The sequence below is a fragment of the Rissa tridactyla genome, chromosome 5 (genome assembly GCF_028500815.1).
Source record: "Rissa tridactyla isolate bRisTri1 chromosome 5, bRisTri1.patW.cur.20221130, whole genome shotgun sequence".
Taxonomy (NCBI): Eukaryota; Metazoa; Chordata; class Aves; order Charadriiformes; family Laridae; genus Rissa; species Rissa tridactyla.
The window spans coordinates 45,583,928-45,599,103 of NC_071470.1; the positions used below are offsets into that span (position 1 = coordinate 45,583,928).

The 15,176-nt window shown below is 40.8% G+C and overlaps 1 long non-coding RNA gene across 1 annotated transcript in view; it reads right to left on the reverse strand.

Moving 5' to 3' along the window:
* LOC128910083 (uncharacterized) overlaps nt 1–11,868 on the reverse strand; it is a 40,385-nt gene extending 28,517 nt beyond the window's left edge. The window contains exon 1 of the long non-coding RNA XR_008466598.1: nt 11,679–11,868. This is a non-coding gene — a long non-coding RNA (uncharacterized LOC128910083). The remainder of the gene's footprint in view (nt 1–11,678) is intronic.
* Nucleotides 11,869–15,176: the final 3,308 nt, after the last annotated feature.

Genomic DNA, 15,176 nt, shown 5'->3' on the forward strand with positions numbered 1-15,176 from the left:
AGAACATTAGCTGCTAACTCTGCCCAAAGGCAGCTCTTCTAAGTCAGAGGCAAAAAGCAAGTGGCATGGCTGTTGCGGAGTACTGAGCATTGCAGACCCTACCTGGACCCTCTGTATAAACTTTTCTGTAAAGATAAATAGTACTAACACATCAGGTTAGTATGTCCAGTTTGACAGTAGTTGTAGTTTTCACCCGCGTTAACCTCTTGCAGCATCAAGAAGTTTAGAAAGCCTGATACAGAGCAGTGAGCGAGTTTGAATGCCAGCGTCCTCTTGCACATTTGAGGGTTTTCACGAAAGATAGCCTCCATGTTCTTCACAGACCCTCATTTCCTTAGACTACATCTTATTTCCTTGCATTTCCTCATAACACTTTACTGACAAAAACTTGGGGGTTTGACACAATATGGAATGTTATGACTGTCTGCATTCTTTTACCTCCTTGAAAACCAGGGTTTAACTCAACTTCTGAGAACTAAAGTGAAGTTAACCTTGATGAAACCAGCTACCTGAAACAGCAAACTGAATTATGCTGTGAACAGTTCAGAGTTCCAAGAAATCTATAAACTCTCCGATCAGCACACTTTAATATCTCTAAATCAAGGGAGAAAACAGGAGTATTTTACAATATATTTCCTCTCTTAAAAATGAACCTGATCATTTTAATACACAGATCACAAACTTAATTAGAAACTTTTTTTTTTTTTTTTGGTGATAGACTAAGGAATCACTGGAGTTTGAGGTTGTTGGGCTTTGGTTGGTTTTTTGGGGGAAGAGGGGGTTTAATTAAATTTAACATTATTTTCATCACACAATCTGTGTTGGGACTGAATCCTATTTTAATGAGTTGAGAGTCACTTTTATGAGCCATTTGCTCATAAACCCCTTCAGATTCTTACGTAAGTGGTATCAGGAATTCCTCTCTGCTGGAAGGAAGCTGAGCCACTTGCCTTTGTACCAACAATGTAGCTTCAGTTTATGCCTGGAACAAACACCATAGATGGAAACACAAACTCACTGAGGCTTTCTTGCAAAATACATACACAGAGTACAAATATTGTTGTCATACACACATGCAGAGTTTAAGTAAACTACAAGGAAAGAGCACAGCTAAAGTATAAGGAAAGTAGCTAGACTAATGTTAGCATACATCACCTGAATTCACACTTAATGTCTAAATGGAGAGAGTAAATACGACATTTAATCTTCCGAAGCCTCCAGCACCAAATTATTTTCTTCTCCTTTGAAGATCCCCTCGCTGTGCCACATCATTCACAGAAAAAGCTATTGTAATAAATGGCTTAGCTGCAGTGTGCGCGTAGCATCGTCTAAAGCAGCATTTTACAAGACTTGGAAGCACGCAGACCCTGTAATACAGACAGAAACCCTGCATTGCCCTGCAAACCTGGCTGCACTGACTGCCTGGGCCTGGGGACAGGGCAAAAAACTGCACGAGGTGGCAGGGACAGCAAAGTGCTGCACATTTCCGTACAGCCAAGGAATCAGCCAGCACCACACAAAGGTAACAGAAGCTGGGGTGATAAGGAATTGCAGGATGAGTGAAGGCTGCAGTTGCCAAGTGGGATCATTCTGCTCTGGGCCACTCCCCTTCCTGGCCACATGTTACTTTTTCTCCTTCTGTGTCACCACTCACTGTGGGAAACTGATCCAGCTACATTTTTTTTTCCCCCATGAAGTTGTTTCCAGCTATATCAGTTTCTGTATCAGGCATATCAAATGTCTGTGCTAACACCAAGTGGGAACAGCTTGCCAAAGATGGGGCTGCCCGTTTCAAAGGCAGCCAATGCTTGGATTGGCTTAAGTGACACTGCAAAGCTGCACACTGCGGGGTGGGAAGGGGGATGCAGAGAGGAACAAGCAGGGAAAGATAATTTTCCTAATGAAAAAGAAACTCGAACTCGAATGTTTTCCATTTAAAATGTCTGATAACTCTGCAGAAAGGGTGGACTGCTTTAAGCCCTATTTTGGATCTGTGAAACTTGTCATCCGAGAAGTCCTTTCTTCTTAAAATAGAACAATTTCTCTTCAATTATTTAATACCCTCATATTTGAGGGTTGAAAACGTATTATTACACTACCCAACATTAAGATAACGACTATAGAAAGGATAGTGTTTGAAGGCAGAAGCTTTCTCAGGCTTGTGAATGAATCTGCCAATAAACATTGCTTTGAAAGAGAACTACAGCATTTTTTTTAAGCCTAGATGTGGGGGTTTTGTAGCTGCACACATTCTCAGCTTCCATGTATACATCACAAGCCATGCACATTGCACATGGAGAGACATACAATGTGTACCGAAGACACTTGAAATTTGGCTGACGTTATCACACAAATCTATTCCTTGGATATATGTCTGAACAATTATCAGTTCACAATTCAAAGAAAAAGTATGATAATAAAATTCCTGAATAAATTTTAGGAATATAAATCAGGAGAAAAACCCAGATTAAAAAAAAAAAAAAACCAACAACAACAACAAAAACCCCACCACAAAACCCCCCACCCAGCTGGTTTTCTCTGAACATTTTTTGTTCTTTCATTTTAGTGGATAGCTATCCCACTAAAATAGACTATACTTTTCTATTCTTCAAGTAGGTTATAGTCAACTGATACAAGTACATGAAGTTTCCTGTTATACAATGAATCTGTTGAGATAATAAGTACCAGCTGGATCTATCCCCAACAGCAATAACAGCATGTAGAGCATCATTATAATGTAACAGATTGTGAAACAGAAGAGATGGTTTCACTTGTAATAAGGCCTTTATGTTAATACAGTAACAGAAGAGAATTTTGCTTGTACACAATGCTTGTAGCAAGGCCCTTATGTTAATATAGTAAATTATTTCAAAGGTACATTCTCTGAAAATATCGCCTGTGAACATTTTTAGGAGCTCGATTACACATGCACATATGGGAAAACGCGGGCCCACTGCTGAATGAAGCGAGGCCTCTGGTGAGTGACACAGGACATGGAAAAGGGCTAAGGTACAAAATGCCTTCTTCACCTCAGTCTTTATAAGCAAGATCAGCCTTCAGGAACCCGAGGTCCCAGAGACCAAGGGGAAAATACGGAGCAAGGAAGAAGTACCCTTGGTAGAAGAGGATCAGGTCAGGGAATACCTAGACAAACTCTCCACATACTCTGATGGGATGCACCCACAAGTGCTGAGGGAGCAGAGAGATGTTGTCACAAGGCCACTTTTGATAATCTTTGATGGATCATGGCAACTGGGAGAAGTGCCCAAAGACTAAAGGAAAGCAAACGCCACTCCTGCCTTCAAGGAGGAGGACCCAGGGAACTACAGGCCCATGAGCTTCACCCCAGTCCCTGGGAAGGTGGTGGAGCAGCTAATCCTGGAAAGCATTTCCAGGCATATGAAAGACAAGAAAGTGAACAGGAGTAGTCAGCATGGCTTCACCGAGGGGAAGTCATGCTTGACAAACTTGATAAACATCTACAATGAAATGACTAGCCTGATAGATGAGGGGAGAACAGTGGATATTGTTTACCTAGGCTTCAGTAAGGCTTTTGCCACTATCACATAAGATCCTCATGGAGAAGCTGTTGAAGCACGGGCTGGATGAGCAGTGAGGTGGATTGAAAACTAACAGAACATCCTGGCCCGGAGGGTGGAAATCAATGGAAGTTCAGCTGAACAGCAGCAGCAATTAGCAGTGTACCCCAGGGGTCAATAGTGAGTCCAGAGATGGTAGACTCTCCCTCCTTGGAGATATTCAAAAGCCATCTGGACATGATCCTGGGCAACTAACTGGCTGTTGGTAGCCCTCCTTGAGCAGGCAGCTTTGACCAGATAACCTCCAGAAGTCCCTTCCAACCTCAACTATTCGGTTATTCTGTGAAAACTTAGGCAAGCTATGCCTTGCAAGTAATACATACTTTTAGCAGTCAAGAACACGTACACAGGCAAAGCTAAACATCATGCACAAGGAGTTGGCAAGCAGAGCTACAGAAAACCATTCCAAATGTCAAGTAGCTTAGAGGCAGATCTACATTCAGCAACGAGTGTAAATGCAAACAGTTTAAATTATTTGACAAGGAAAGTTTTTGTTTAAATCCCTCATGAGCTGAACTTGTTTCTTCTCTAGGCTTTCCAAAAGCCATTCCGCTGAGCAGCATTTACACTTGATTTTGAGATCTTTAGAGCTGCTCTAGTATTTTGACAGATTTTGAAGTTGTCTGTTTAGCCATAGCTGCTGGTACCTTCCAGAGCAAAGTATTTTTGGTCTTGCTATTGACAACACTTACCAGGTCACTGTTCCTATGTGTCTCCCGCTACTAAAAAGTATTCGTAAATTACTTTTTTTTCTTCTAAAGGCAATGACCGAGTAGTCAAGTGGAACACCAGCTTGGGAGCAAAGCTAGTGGGAACATTGGCCTGTTTGCCAAATGTCTGCATACCAGCCCTCATCCAAGATGGCCTGCTGACCGCCAAGAAACATTCAGTGACACACTTGTTGCTGATAGACCAAGTTGAAAACAGCCACCTGCTGTCCGCTTGCATGATTTTGTTTTTCTAAACAAGGCTCACAGCATTTGGTGCATGTTTTTTCCAAAAAGCTCAAGCGCCCAGATTTTTGCTTCACAGTTCTGGTATTATAATAAAGCAGCTTGAAACATGCTTCTTAATAGCATGTTTTGCAGAAGGCAACCCTTCCCCCAAGCATTTAATTAGTACTGAAGAAAATCCATAAAGTTTGATAAACCTGACAATATGTTTAAGACATTACTCTACGTTCCTGAATAACCAAAGTTTTCTACACTATATTGTACTCACATACAGCTCCCATCTCTTTGAAACGTGACAAAATCCCTGGAACGTGTAACTAGTGTTCTTCTGATGCACAGAAAATGGAGGAGAAATTATTTGGCTTCAAATGTCAGAAAATCCATGCAGGAAACAAGGATAAAGGAAATCAAGTATATTTGTTTCCTACTCTTCCTTTCAGTTGCTGTCCCATTTTTAGGTTGTATCTTTTGATACTGGTGCAGTAACAGCACCGGGCATATATCCTTACCATGGCTGAAAAATTCAAACTGCACATGGCCTGCAGTTACACATTAATGAATTTATAATAGAAAGTCAATAATAAGAAGTTTGGAAAGACCAATATTTCATTCCATAAGAGACATCTCACTTCTAGAGATAACTTATTAGCAAGACACTATATTTTCCTGTGATACGAGTACATTTTTGGTGCAATAAGGTTTGGAGATACACACACGGGTTCCTGTAAATCATTTCAAAGAGCAATTTCACTCCCTCATCCCAGGTCGCAGGCTTCATCTTCAGAGTAACAATCTCCAACTGTAAACAGGATACGTGTGCTCCCAGAACTTGGACTTGAAAGCAGATTACTCAAAATGGAATAATAAAGATGTTTAAGGTTGGATTCTTTATTTATAAGAGCTTAAGTAGGATTACACAGTTTAGAGCATCATAGTCTCAACTCTTCCATTCTCCTTGGACATGTTAACCATTGCCAAGAACTCAGGGCTGGCTTATGATCACCACATACTTTTTTAAAAAAAAAAACAAGAACAAAGAAAAAGAAGAGCAAACCAAAAATCCCCAGCAATTCCAGCATCTCTGAAATTTGCTCTAATAAATGGTACCTCTTCAACATACAAGTAGTTACCATGTGTGGATCGCACACCATTTTTTAAAATCCAGCTGCTCTTCCTGTTCCTACCTTAGGAGGAGATTCAATTTTCTTTTTAAAACTATTACTTTAAAATCAAAAGGTTTTACTGCATCATCTTCTTTTTTTTTTTGGGGGGGTGGGGTGGTGGTAAGAAATCATCTCAGGATTTTTTAGGCAGAGACGTGCAACACTTTCACAAGCAGAGAAACCAAAATAAGCTCTTGAGGCCTGCCTGGCAGCGGGGCAGTACCGCACCGCCGGCGCACAGGGTCTCTCGCGCACCCAGAGACTCGTCCCTCAGCCTTTCCTCACCCACCGCTCAGTAAGGACCGCATTTCGCAGGTTACCTTTGAAATCTGGGACCTGGCCCCGAAACAGCCAGGGCCCTAGGCCCACATCAGCAAGGTGACAAAACCCTTAAGCTGCAAGTTTTTTTTAGAAAAGAAATGGAGAGCTGACATTGTCGTTGTTATTGTTACAAAAGCGCACGTGGGAAGTATCGCTGCGCTTCAGGTGCGGGCACACAGGGACATCCTCAGAGCAGTCACACTCTCAGTGCTTATGGTCCATAGTCCTTGAGCCGCCTTCCTCCTCATCCTGCCTTTCCCTTACTTATTTCCACTCTGTACACAGCGACACCACCTATTTGTAATATAATTTAGCACGCGCCTCTTGGAGCGCATTGCAATACTCAGGCCCAAACTGCTATTAGGAATTTTGGGAATACAGCCTTGATATTTCCACTCCTCTTTGCAACTTGTTCAAACACAATTTCTCTATGCTTTGTTATCCCATCCATATTTTTCTCCAGCTGTTTTCTAGATGTCTTAAAAAGGCAGCATACGTTTTGTGTACAGGTAAAAACCCGGTCTTCTCTCTCCATGTAGATTACAGTCACGGGAGGCAACACACATGCCAAACGTACTGAGCTTGCCTTGAGCCTTATTTGCCCAGCGCTTTACTCATCTGTAAATACGATGTAGGCATGGATGGTTTATTACTTACTGCATCTTAGATGAAAGGGAGACCCCAAAAGAGCTCAAAGTAATGATCAGCAGGCAGAATCAGCCTGTCAATTTATAAACGTAATTTGTCTTTATGAATACAGGTAATTTGATTTTAAAGCACGACATTTCAGAATTGTTATCCACAGGTATTAATTCCCATGACATATATTAAGCTGTAATTTTCTCATATTATTTTTATACCTTTTCCCCCCCCCCAAATTGTACTTTGTTCTTCATATTAGTTTGGATTACTTTTCCATTTATGGTAAGAAATAGGATCGTTAAACAGAAGAGATCTAATCTCATTTGACTGACCTTTCAAACACTAATGGCCAGTGAAAGAGTTGCTGCCACTCTGTCTTGCAGAACTAGGTGCATTCATGACTTTTTTGTGTGTGTGTATTACCCGTGTTCTGCATGCTTGTGGTTTGGCCAGAATGGGAGCATACCTAAAAGATTACTGACAAAAGGTCAGATCGGCGTGATATCCGTTCTGTGGTTCGGACTAATTACCATCCTTGTGCATTTTTCTCCTTGGAACAAAACATGCCATTTTGTAACGAAAAGTCAGGAGCGCTAAGGTCACTGTTTGCAACAGGTAAAAGCTGAAGACTGAAATAAGCGTTATATTTGTTCACATTCTCCAAACCATTATAACAATAGCGATCTTAGTCATTCCATCACTATTTTTCTCCCTTAAGTATGGATGAAGTAAGAGGTCAATAAATTTAACTGAACTCTCATCTTTGAAAAACCCAATTTATTGTAATAAGAATAAACGCTATGTCATCAACATGCACTATTCTATTAAGTACGTATTTTTAGCAGATTGGTGAAAGGTATTGATTGGGTACATCTGGCCAATACCATGTTTCTAAAATCCCAACACATTTCATTTATAAAATAATATTTCAGGTGAAAGAAGGTGACCTTCACTGAACAAGCAGTGTTTTTTAAACTATTTAAGCGTGCATCTATAATTTAAGAAATCTGCAGACAAAGGGGCTTTTTTTTTTTTTTTTTTTAACCTTGACAATGCAGAGCATGCTTGGAGAAAGGAAAAAAAAATGTTGGGGAAAGAAGTGTTATCCACTGATAATGCATTATTTTATAAATGCATACTGCCTTTCTAAATTAAGCATCCATATTTGATGTAGTAAGTAAAGGTAAACAGTGGGGAGGGACCGGAATGAAGGGCAGACTGTGCTGTTACAATGCAGTGAAAGCTCGTACGTTAAATAAATATTGGTATAGGCTAAATTTACAAAGATTGCAAGATACACAGCTGAGGGGAGAAGGAAAGCACTAAAATAATGTATAAAACATTAACCTACAACCCCCAAACTCCTGAACAGCAGCAACAGCAATTTATTTGACAGTCCGAGGTGAATAATCAAAAGAACACCACTGATCACTAAGCTAAATCAGCTTTACGCCCTTGTCTCCACAAGGACACAGAGCAGGCAGGGATCCACAAGGCACTGCAAGTGGGACAGCCCACAAGAGGGTCTTCAGCCCACCATGCCACAGGAACTTGAACTACTGTCAAGCAGCTCATGCGGCATGAAGGGGGACGTGACCGCTGTCAGTGGACCAGCAATTTGCATTTTCCCCCTTCTATTTATGCGTCTCTTTCATTTACACACACTTTCAGAGCATGAGAAATCTGCAGAAGCTCGTGCTTCCACCACGACGCTGTTTTGTAGTGACCCACTCCAAGAGGCAACCTTCATAAACGCCCACAGGGACCAGCTACAGAGCGCAGATCACTCCAGGGCAAGCTAAACCAGGACCTTATGCTGCGGAAAAAGTACGTAGCAAATCATGTAGCCATTGGGATGGCTCACTACTATGGAATATGATTCAGGTCTACGTCTTAATGAAACGGGGTCAGAGCTGAACCATTGGATAATATAGCTGCAATATTGGGGAGCGGGAGGGAGGAATGAAAGGTAGATCACCTAACTGAAAGAAGTATAACTTTTGCTTATAGAAATCTTCTTAAAAAACATAGCATTATTGGTTTCCCACTGATTACAAATAAGCATGTTTCTTCACAGTATAAAGTGTTCAGAATGCCAGCTACACACCTAGATAGTTACGCACTTTTCCATTTGGCAAAGACTGGCAGTAAGGACGAGGGAAAATCTAGTAGCTCTCTGCAGCAGAAACAGTTGTAAATCTGTGCTACCCAGTTTCCCAACCATAAAAATGACTCTTTTAGGAACATCTTGTCAGGACAACCAGTATCAGTACGCAGTAAGGAAGATTGTTTTAAGAAAATAATCAGCAAACAAGACATTACAGTACAGGCTGCCATGAGAAACCTCGAGTTCTTCAGGCACCTGTGAATTGCATGGAGAATTAAGAATTATAAAAGCACAAGCCGGGACTTCTCAAGATACAGGAAAATCAACATTTTCTCTCATAGCCATCTGTCTGCATGCTGAGATGAATCCTCAAGAGAAACTGTCCTGCTTGTTGGCCAAAGACACTAACTACTGCAAATGAAAATATGCCCAAGAAAAGCCCATCTTAAGCGTCAAGCGTATGTTGTGCACAGAGCATTAGTGCACTTCAAAACATGAAAAAGAAATTGTTTGTGACACTCGGACTGGCACCAGATGCAAAGAGGAACAGAATATCAGCACATCAGCAGGCAGCAAACGCACTCAGCTACAATGATTTCTTTAACAGTATGCAGAAGAGGAAAGTGAAATTTCAGCCGAGGCTATTAAAATTACGCGGACACAATCTTCAGGATAACTCTACAACCAAACACAAGTTTACAACTAAGAAGGGGATAAAGGCTGACACTGCAGGTACTACAAAACCACCACGTACTCCTGATTTCAGTTAAAACATGCAAATTCAGAAACCTCGATGACCCTAAACCTGAAACAAATAATTAATAGCTAGGGAAGTAAATAAAATAAAATTAATAAAAATAATAACAAAAAACCCAACAACAACAAACCCCCCAAAAAAGTACTAAGAGCAAACAACGCAGTATGACACCCCAGCAGCTTAGAGGTCTCCAAGATTTAAAAAGATGCAGAGCATGCAACACCTACCTCAGGAACCCATTGCAAGCAAAGAAAAAACAAACCCTGGAAAAGAAAGGCAAAATTGCTGAAAGCAGACACTTAAACTTCAGACCTGTAGTTGCAAAGACACCCACCAAAACAATGTCTGCAGCAAATGCAAGCGCTAAACCAACGCATCCCCAGTTAGTGATAATTATAGACAATATCACTTGGCTGAATAAATGAGTAACTACAATCTCTGCAAGTGGACAGAGGTTTTGAAAATTATATTTGTCCTCACTGTATCAACCAGATGCACAAATAGGCCTTTTAAGGGAGCCTTGCCCACAGCTGATGACATTTTTATGTCCCTAATGCAAAGATAACATGAAGGAAGCTATAGCGACAACCTTCAAATGCCTGCTACAAATACCTACAAAAGTGAAATCAAAACTTGCTGCAACAGTACCTACAGGACACCTGCTGACCTCTGCAAGCCTTCCTCCAATCCCCTAAAGAAAAAGGGGGATACTGACTGCCTGAAGACATTACTTCACTTCAGCTATTCAGAACTTATCGGAATGGTAAATTACTGCATCCTGACTGAAATTGCTGCATTACATCCCACTTATATGTCCCAAGAAAAGAAGCTGGATGTATTCGGTTGGCTCCTTAACCCTAGTAGTTCTGCAGCATAAGCTACCAGGAACTGGAAACAATCTTCAATGAATTGGAGAAGATACAGGGAGACTTCAAAAACATTAAATAAAGCTGTGAAATGCTGGTTTCCATAAAGAGAATGGAAACAATCCAAACATGAAGGTACACCAAAGAAGAGTGCCTATGCTCGTCGCTCTGGAAAGCCAGACATTTGAAGAGCAAGTGCCAGAATGGAGACATCCCAACCAACCAAACGTCGCAATACTCAACGTGGAAGTAGTCCAGCCCTGCACAGGTCATTAACAACAGGGGTTTTTCAACATAAATTTGGAAAGAATCACGTTTTTCTGGGGAGAATGTATATTGGTCAAATGTGATTAAAAGCAGGAGCAATGTGATTACCCAGATAGACTAGACCCCTTGAATTACACAGGGTCCTGTACGTTGTAAGATTACTGTTTGAATTCGAGAAGTCTTGCCAGAACCACCATCCCTCCCTTGCTTCCCCTCCTCCCCACCTCTCTCCACTGGTCCTAAGCCACACTCGGTTTGTATCTGACAAAGACTTCAGCAAATAACAAAAAAGGAAAAAAAAAGTTTTGTATTCATCAGATCATAACTATTGCGAGTCCAACAAAGTAAGCGTTGCGCTACAGATATATATATAGGGTACTACATAGAAACCTGAACAAACCAGCTTTCAGGAAACAATTGAGAAAAGGGCTATGAATATGCAGACAAAGAACTGAAGTCTGAATTTGCCCTGCCTGGGTACGCTCCTTTCAAGCTTTTTGAGCACTGAAGTGCCGCCTCCTTCCATTGTTTCTGCAGATTGCACACAAAACACACTTTGGGAGGAAGGAAATGGGTGGTACTGTGTTCTACAAAGGAGCAAAGAGAAGCTGTGTGAGAAAGCAGCTAATATAAGCAACAGGAAGAGGTTAATAGGGAGGGAGAATTGTGCATCTAAAGAACAACAAGGGAGGCATGAGAAGGAGGAAAAGCATGTATGCACTGGGAAGAGGAGAAGCAGCTAAGTACACCCTTTCTTAGTCAACAAAGCACTTAAAACATGAGTGATTTGTTGAATCGTATTCAAGAGCAATAAATACATAAAGCCTTAGGAACATGAATTTCAGAGAAGCCTTTGCTATGAGCTTTTCACAAATGCAACCACTGACTTGCCAAATGAACTCAAGGTGGACCGAGACAGCACGCAAAATTCAGGAATCTCAGTGATTTTGCCAACATTATTACTTGAACATAAAACAAAATTCAAAATTATTTAGAAACTTACACGTTCAGCCTGAATCACAGAGGGGCCTCCATCAGTTTTCGGGTCTGTTCAGCTTAAACAGTTGCCCTGTGCTAGTATCTCCACTCACATCATACAGACTCAAAGGCATTCCACGGAGCCCAGGGACAGCCAAGTTCTTTAACTCAGGGAGTCATAGGAAATAGGACTCCACCTTTCCTTGGAGGTTGTGTTTCACAGACCTTTAAGTTTCTTGCTCTCCTCTAACTCTGTCATGAAGGCGCAGACTTTCTCAAAGCACAGTACTGAAACCCAAGTGAAATTCTTCAGCCAAGGCCTCAGCTAACATTACATAGAGTGAAAGATTTACTTATTTCGTAGGTTGCCCAACATACAAGTGCTGTCCAGAATTTGTGTCATCAGCAAGGCGAAGAAACACGCAGGGCATGGCTCCAGAATAACAAAAAACCAAACCAAAACCAAACAAATTTTGAGAGTAACCAGAAAAACTTAATCCCAGTCCTCCAACCCAAATCAAAATCAGTAAAGGAAACAAAGAGTAATAAACTACTATTTTGGAGGATGGAGATGAAAATCCCATTTGACAGAAGATAGACCTTTTCATTGACACAAAAAGCAAAAGATTCTTCAACTGAATAAATACCTCAAAACCAAAATGAGCCATCATATGGCCAGGAAAGAACAGAGCTCAGGAATAATCCATCTGTAGCTATCTAACAAAGTGAAATATTCTTCTTCAATATGGAAAATACCATTAAATAGAGAAGCTAACAAAAATGGTGACAGTATTCAACCCAGAGCTCTGAGAGAACTGGTATTGGATATCGGATTGCGTAACAAGACTTGGTGACACTACCAGGTGAGGAGCTATACTGGGTGACAAGAAAAACAAACATATGAGAGAAGTGGGGGGAACACCCAATCCATCAGCCTGACCTAATGAAACCTTGAAAACAAGTCTCAAGAAAGAAAATTGTTTATAGATCCTGGACTAAACACAGAAAAGAATAAAATGCAAGGTAGAGATGGTATCAAGTAACAGAAACTTCCTACCTACATGGGAGGTGGGGATAACCTGTGCTTAAATGGTGCTGTAAGAAGAGAAATTATCAGTTTGGAGTTCTCGATGATCAGGTTGGGACTAAGTGTAATAATTAATAATAATCATCATAGCACAAATACAGTTGCCTGTGAATAGTGTTGGAAGGCATTGAAAATGGATAGATCAGAATATTGTATGAGGGTGTGATGACAGGATACCCAGTGACAGAAATAGGATAAAATTCAGATCAAGATGCAGATCACGCTTCATTTCAAGCAGCAGCTTTGGACATCTATATTAAAAAAAAATGCAAACTGCACAAGATACAGAGCGGCTACACAAGTTTCCACCCGTTCTACTGAAGTCTGGCTTAGTCTGTCAAGACAGACAGAAAGAACATATGGCCTCTGTAAGACATAGAAGAAAAGAGAAAGGAAGAGAGCTACTCAGCTTAAAGAATGCTTAATACAAAAATCACGTACGCATTTAAACCAGCACGTGGAGGCTCATTACAATTTGACTACTGGGGGTGTGGATCAGTCTTCCAGTTAAGAAATGCAGCAACAAAGGTTGTCTCTTCTTAAGAGCAAAACATGCATTGAGAAGGTTATACGAGGGTTCCCTGCGCTATCAAACCAGAACAACCCTTCCAGTTCTACACTGATGTTGAAAAGCAGCGCCCCAGTCTGGAAGGCTGCTTTTTATCAGTGCAATTCCCTATGCTTCCCTTGCACGCTGACCACAGACACCAAGGAAGCAAAGCCATCCTGGGCCACATGGACTACCTTCAGTTAGAAAAAGCCACAGTCCAGATAATCTTATTTGTTACACAAAATTCAACAGAAACCAGTTTAAAAAACCCCTCATATTTCTCTAGTGATGAGAAAAGCCTCAAGAAAGATTGAACACACCACCTAGGCAATTTATCTCTGCCACAGCTACTGACCCTGGGGCAAGTGGCAATTTTTTTCTGGAACTGTATCAGAAGATAACAACTGCATGTCAAAATAGTTTGGCAATGACCGAGAAGGCATTTTAAAACATCGTTACTCTGGTGGAAGTTTCAGTGAAAAAAAGATTTACAAACTGCACCCCTCAAATGCCTTTAAATAATGCTGTACTGGCTTCTTTTCCAGTGCAGAGAACCTAGTAAAAAAATAAAGTGCATGCTGCATTATTATACAATGTTTTGGGGGGTGGGTGGGTGTGGGGGGGTGTGTGTGTGTACACAATTGCCAGCAAGGGGAACAGTCCTGCAAAGAAAGTGCTCCTGCTTTCAGAGGTTGGACTACCAAACTACCCATTGAAGGACCCACCAATAAATAAATAAATATCTACATAAATTCTCCAAACTGCAAGACTAAGCGTGTCAAGCCATGAGAGAGTGTCGCCAAATAAAAGGCTGAGGTAGACAACTCTACACTTAAGGAGAAGCCAGCACTTCTAATTAACACAGACTGAGTCTTGACACATAGAACAGAGTCATTACTCATTTCTCTGCAGGAAGAATGCAGCCGCGTCTGTTAAGTGTCACTGTATGAGTTTAATTCCAGGCAAACCAAATGAGAATAGTTTAGATTATGCAGTTGATGGTTGCTAGTAGTTGAGTGCCTTCAAGGTTTATAGCTTCCTGGCTTGTTCCTGTGATACAATTATGACAATTAATGGATCTAAAGAACAGCTAATATTCTGGTTCCCAGGGCATATCTACTGCATCCTAAATAGTCGTTTCATATAAGCAAGAAAGAGCTTTAAGGATTTTTGTATTCTAGTAAAACCTACAAATTTTCATTTATTGCATTTTCAGTGGTGTGGAAAACAAAGTAGTTTATTCCATCTTAGGTGAGTAATAAACCTACTTTCACTCCCAGCCTTCTCTCAAAGCATGCCATTTCCAGATGCAAAAAGTCTAATGCTTCATTAATGGCTGATCTAGGGATAGGTGACCAAATTACACTAATCATCTCAGGTGGCTGCTTTCTCCTGAGGGGGTCAATTTTCAGAGTAATTTTAACAATGTTCATATTTTCCTCAAGAGATCCGTGTTACTTAGTGGATGTTAGGCTGTTGCTGATATATAATCTTTGTCCACAAAAGTCTTTTTGATGTTTTGTCACATACCAAGTAACATAGGAGTATTAATACGTGTAATTAAGTCATTATTTGCATTCCCCAGAGTTGATTTTGTCTGAACTAATGTACAATCCATATCGAACGGGCGGTCTGGAACTTTAGTACATTTCCTACTCATTTTGAAGCAAATAGTTTGTTTGTTTTAAAGTGGTGACGCTATTCCCCACTTTAGGTGGACCAAATACTATAGTCTCAGATTTGTAAAACACACGTGCTTCTCCAGATGACCAAGGTTAATCCATTAAAGTGGTACCTTCAACACCTCAGCTTTTGCAACTTTTATGTCTGACTCCAATGCGTAATATACTGCATAAAGAAGTAGCCTCCGCTTCAATAAGTTTCAG